The 5,376-nt window shown below is 36.6% G+C and overlaps 1 long non-coding RNA gene across 1 annotated transcript; it reads right to left on the reverse strand.

Annotated features, from left to right (window-relative positions):
- Window positions 1–248: 248 nt before the first annotated feature.
- Window positions 249–3,447, reverse strand: LOC123457312. The gene is made up of 3 exons (XR_006634990.1): window positions 3,389–3,447; window positions 2,768–2,898; window positions 249–376 (listed from the first exon to the last, which is right to left on the reverse strand). It is a non-coding gene; the product is annotated as an uncharacterized LOC123457312 (long non-coding RNA).
- Between the last annotated feature and the right edge of the window lie 1,929 nt (window positions 3,448–5,376).

Raw genomic sequence — 5,376 nt, forward strand, 5'->3', positions numbered from 1 at the left:
AAGAGAATAATTCTAAACATACATACACCAAATTTTGGAACACCCAATTTCATTAAATAAATATTACATGTAAAGTTTCACATAACCTCAAGCATATTAGTAATGGAGAATTTAATACAGGCACATATTAATTGAGATGTCATTTGGCAAAATATAAACACAGAACCATCTGGATTAAATGATGTCTTAGAATGAATGAACTTACCAGACATACACAGAACATCCCATCCAAATGAGGCACAATGCACGTTCTTTCTGCAGCATATGGAACCTTCTCTAGTGATTTCGAGAAAGCAGTGAGTATGTTTGTCTCACAATTTCAGCAAATTCATTCTATGCTCACTAAATTGCCAGTGTGATGAGACAGCAGCACATCCTTAGTGGAACATAAGGAAGAATGTGTTCTCACAGAGTATAGAGGAAGAGGAATAGTTTGTGTGCCAGTATTCCATGCAAGAATGTAGTAAAATGTCATTTGGTATTGACAGCAGAGCACCCCACTTAAATGTAAACTCTCCTAATAACATCAAATTTTGGAGACAAAATTTCAGTCTATAATAATTATTAAATAATTACTTTATTCACCAAACACTGTATTAAGAAATAATTAGGCTGATTTATGTAATTCTTTATGTAGACAGAGTAATAGAGAAATGATGCAAAAATCTATTTATTGGATGAGTCTTTCATTTTAAACAAATATTTTCTTAATTCTGAATTTCATTGAATGCAGAACTGAATATTGTGGATGACTGGCTTTAAATAGCTCATAAAAATGGTTTCATGTTTCTATTAGTTTTGAAGTATATTTTACATATTTATGCAAAACTTTGTGACTAGTTTCTTCATGTATGTATGACAAAACAAAATTTATGAATTTATCATATCTATGTTTTGAAAGAATTTAAAAAATCAACAGTTAAATATCCATATTTTGCAGTATGATATTTCAAAATTTGTATAAATGGTTCATATTTTAGAGTACTCAATAATTTTATATTTTATGGTATTTTGGAAGGCTATATGTTCTAATTGTATTTATTCACAAAATAGATAACAGGCCATTGAACTAAAGCCTCCTATAAGGATTGTAAGATTCTAAATATTCATACGTGAAAAAAATCTGAAATTCAAATAATTCATTACATGTGAATGCTACTTAAAGCCACATGATAGTATGCCCACTAGAAACTTGTTCAAAAAGTGTCATATCCTTCCATTATGAATTACCAATGTCTATTTCTGCACTCTAGCAGTGGATTGTAACAGCAGCCTCAGAGACCATGTGACCATAAAGCTGAAATGATCTACTATCTAGTCCATTCCAAATAAATATACTATACTTAAATTACACTAAAAATGGCATGTTGCTGCCTTCAGTAAAGTCAATATCATAGTTACCTAATCAAATAAGAACCACAGTATAAAAAATTCAAATCATAAAAATGAATATTGAAGCTCTAATATTATGCTCTTGATTTGTTGGGCTAGAATAATCATATCTATGTTTTTGAAGGAAGGATCAAGAAGTTTAATTTCTTTGAGTGTGCAGAGACTCATTTGTGGAAGATAAAACATTTCTGGAGAGGGACGAATGTAATTAAAGTCTCTGAAATGTGAACTCATCCAGTCACTGACAAGATAAGAATTGTGCTGTGTGTAGTCTATCTAATTTTAAAAGAATCAACATAGTATTTCATACCTATTGTGTGGAATCATGTCATACATTGTTTACTTTTACATATTATATGTGCATGTCTTCTTACTATTTCATCATAATTTGGGGGATAATTTGTAGGCCCTAATCTTACTCATAAAGGAGACACATCCTATCACAAGTATATAAAAAATCTTATAAACAAAGCAATGGGTAAATGCTTGAAGTTTTTTTTATTATTTTTGTATGAGGGTTATAGAAGTCTGGGTGGCACACAAGCTAAAGCCAATTAAAAGTAAAACTGCTGATCTAGTCACTTGGCCACTATTATTTACACTTCTCCAAATATTATATTCAGAATTGTATTGTACAGAAAGATATTCTGGTTTGATATCAGTTCATGTTATATAGGAACAAAATGCTGATATATTCCTTCAGGAAAGACAAGAACATTTAGGAAAAAAAGCTAGATGGTATAGTAGATCATCATCTTACTTTTTCCAGGAAGATGACGCGTTAATGCAAAGACTTATCTCTTCCACTTGCATTATTCCCCCTGCCTGGCTGTCTTTCATTTGGATCATGAAGAACACTTTCACTGTCACAGAAGTTCTGCAGGCACTCTATGTATCTATTCCCTTCACCATTTCATCAAATGACTGATGATTTAACAATTTATATTCTATTTCAAGGTTCCAGGTGCTGAACTCTCTGCTCCTGTGCATGGATAAAATCTCTTTCACATTTGAGTTCTATTTTATGTTACTTTGCATAGCAAGCTAAGCATTTTATTTAAAAATATCCAATTGTAATATGAAAGATTTTGTCATGGTGCCTTGGATGTGATGTGATGTGTCAGGATGAACATTATAACAGTGAGCTGTATCATGTATAAGGACAGAAAAGAAGAGATGAAAGTAATCAGGATCAAGAAAGGGGCAATCAATGAAGATCTACTAGGAACAAATTCTTAATCACACCTTTTCAGTACTGCTACTATGAAAAGCCAGTCCCTGAGTGTTGAATCCTTAACAGACAAATGACATCCTGTATTGCAACTGATACTCAGCAGAAGTTACACTACTTATAGTAATGGACAAATAATTTTACCTCTCAGTCAATGTGGGGGGAATCAATGCCTCTGGATATTGCTTCACAACTGTGGTTCCTCTGCTTTCTCTTCTGCAAAATTCTCTGAGCAATGGTTATGTGTCTTTTATCTCCTCAGGTCCAGCTCCTATCTGAAAAACAGAAGCAGATTCTCCAATGGAGAATGAAGTCAGCACCAGTTAAATGGCATAAAAATTATTAATTTAGAGAGAATTAAAAGGATGTAGACCCTCTTATAGTCTAAAGCTAGTGGGAGCTTGACAATGGAAAGCAGAATCATTTGGATATGTTTCTGACTTGTTTCTCAGTTCCAGATATGGTTTCCTTTCCACTGAGTGGATCTGTTATCCAATCCAAGAGCAGGTGGTTTCCCACCATGGCTGTGTGTCACTATTGCACTTGTGTGAGCATGTGAGCATCACATCAAGTTGTTTGCTTCTGAGTCGCTTAGACTGTGAGTTGCTTGGACAGATGTTGGCCACTTTTCCCTAGTAGCTCATGTAGCACCTTACAGCACTAGATTGGCTAATTGTCTGATAACTAGCTCTCCTCTGGATTCCAATCAGGTTTCTCCATTGTCTGTGATGACAGTGTATGGTGTCTTTAGTAGTAGGGTCTTACCATTAACCTCTGGTGGGTAATCAGATGCACTGACAGAAGTCTGTCTCATTTGTTTTGGGAGATCTAGTAGGTCTCTCTGATCAACAGCTCATTTTGGATGTAGACCACATGCTGGTATAAGGAGTTACAGGCCAAAGCCAAGGAAAAAGAAAAAAAAAAAAAAGACAGAGAAGGAAGAGAAACATGAGAAATTTGAGGTTAGGTTTCATATCTCCAGGGCCCTTCAGATGCTCCCCCTAAGGCCCTCTTGTGGGATCCACCTTTTGGTCTGATTTATAGGATATGGGATTCTACAGTGCCAGGCCAATTTGGATTCAGTTTTGTGTCCCCCCCCCAACCTTTCCATTCCCCCAAGCCCTACCCTCCCTATTGCCCAGACCTTGAGATGCTATTCAGGTATGTCAGTAACTAAGGCTGATAGGAATGGCAGGTGAGTGAGATCATGTGACAGTTGTCTTGTGATTGTGTGAGTTCAGTTGGAATGATCTGTTCCATGCTTGACAATTTCTACAAATTTCAATCTGTCATTTTGTTTTCTTACTGCTGAGGAGAATTCCCATGTGGATATACCACATCTTGGTTATCCAATCAACCAATGATGGGCACTTGGGTTAATTCCAGTTTTTAACTATTATGAACTGAGAAGCTATAAACATAGTTGAGCAAATATCTCTGAACTGAGATGTGGAGCTTTTAAGTTAAATGCCCATTGAAGGGAATAACAGGGTGTGTTGATAACTCTATATTCATCCTTTTCGGGATTCTCCATATTTATTTACATAGTAGTTGTATCAACTTACATTCCCACTGACAATGAATGAATTTTCCTATTTCTCCACATCCTTGCCAACATTTGTTTTTATTTGATTTTTTAATGTTTACTACTCTTACTGGGGTAAGGTGGAATCTCATAGTTGTGTTTTTTGTTTGTTTGTTTTTCTGGTTTTTGTTTTTTGTTTCTTTTTGTTTTTCGAGGTAGGGTCTCACTCTAGTCCAGGCTGACCTGGACTTCACTATGTAGTCTCAGGGTAGCCTCGAACTCATGGCGATCCTCCTACCTCTGCCTCCCAAGTGCTGGGTTTAAAGGTGTGTGCCACCACACCTGGCTTCATAGTTGTTTTAATTTGCATTCCCCTAATGATTAGAGATATTGAACATTTTCTTAAGTAAATGTTAGCCATTTGTAATTCTTCCTCTGAGAGCTCCCTATTTATTTCTCTGCTCCATTTTTGGAGTGGGTTGTTTGATTTCTTATTGTTCAGTTTTTTTCTTATTAGTTATGTACACAATGTATACAGTCATGTTGACACCATCATTAGCCTCCTTCTTGGTCTCCCCCCTCTGCAGGGACCATCCTTATTGGGGAATATGGGTCATACATTTTGGGGTTAGCCATTGGTTATGGAGAAGTGGCAATGTCTCTGTGCATAATGACCCAACATGTGGCTCTAACATTCTTTCCACCCCCCTCATCCACAAATTTCCCTGGGCCATGTTGTGTTCATTTTAGGTCTGCTTCAGTACTGAGGTCTTGGGACCCTCTCTGTCTCTGGAGATCTGGTTTGGTAGGAGTTGAGTGTTCTCTGTGTCTATCTCCTCTCCTTCACCCTTGTGCTTGTGCCACGTTCACCAAGAAAACAGCACACTTGCTGGTTCCACCAATTATTCTTAGTTTCAGCTGGGGCCCTTTTGAGGTGTGATGGGCTGGTTTTCTCCTTAGTATCTACATTCATCTGAAAAACAAAAGCAAATTCTCCAATGAAGAGTGAAATTAGCACCGGATAATGGGATAATCATTGTTTTTTTAGGGAGAATTTAATAGGCGAAGGCCCTTTTGTAGCTCACAATTGGTGGGAGCTTGATAGTGGACAGGAGACTTGTTTTTGTGTATGCTTCTGACTTGATTCCAAGCTCCAGCTATGGGTCCTGCACCACTGAGGGGATCAGTTAGCCAAATCAAGACCAGTTGGTTTCCCACCATGACTATG

This window comes from Jaculus jaculus, unplaced genomic scaffold, assembly GCF_020740685.1.
Source record: "Jaculus jaculus isolate mJacJac1 unplaced genomic scaffold, mJacJac1.mat.Y.cur mat_scaffold_35_1_3033546_arrow_ctg1, whole genome shotgun sequence".
Classification (NCBI taxonomy): Eukaryota; Metazoa; Chordata; class Mammalia; order Rodentia; family Dipodidae; genus Jaculus; species Jaculus jaculus.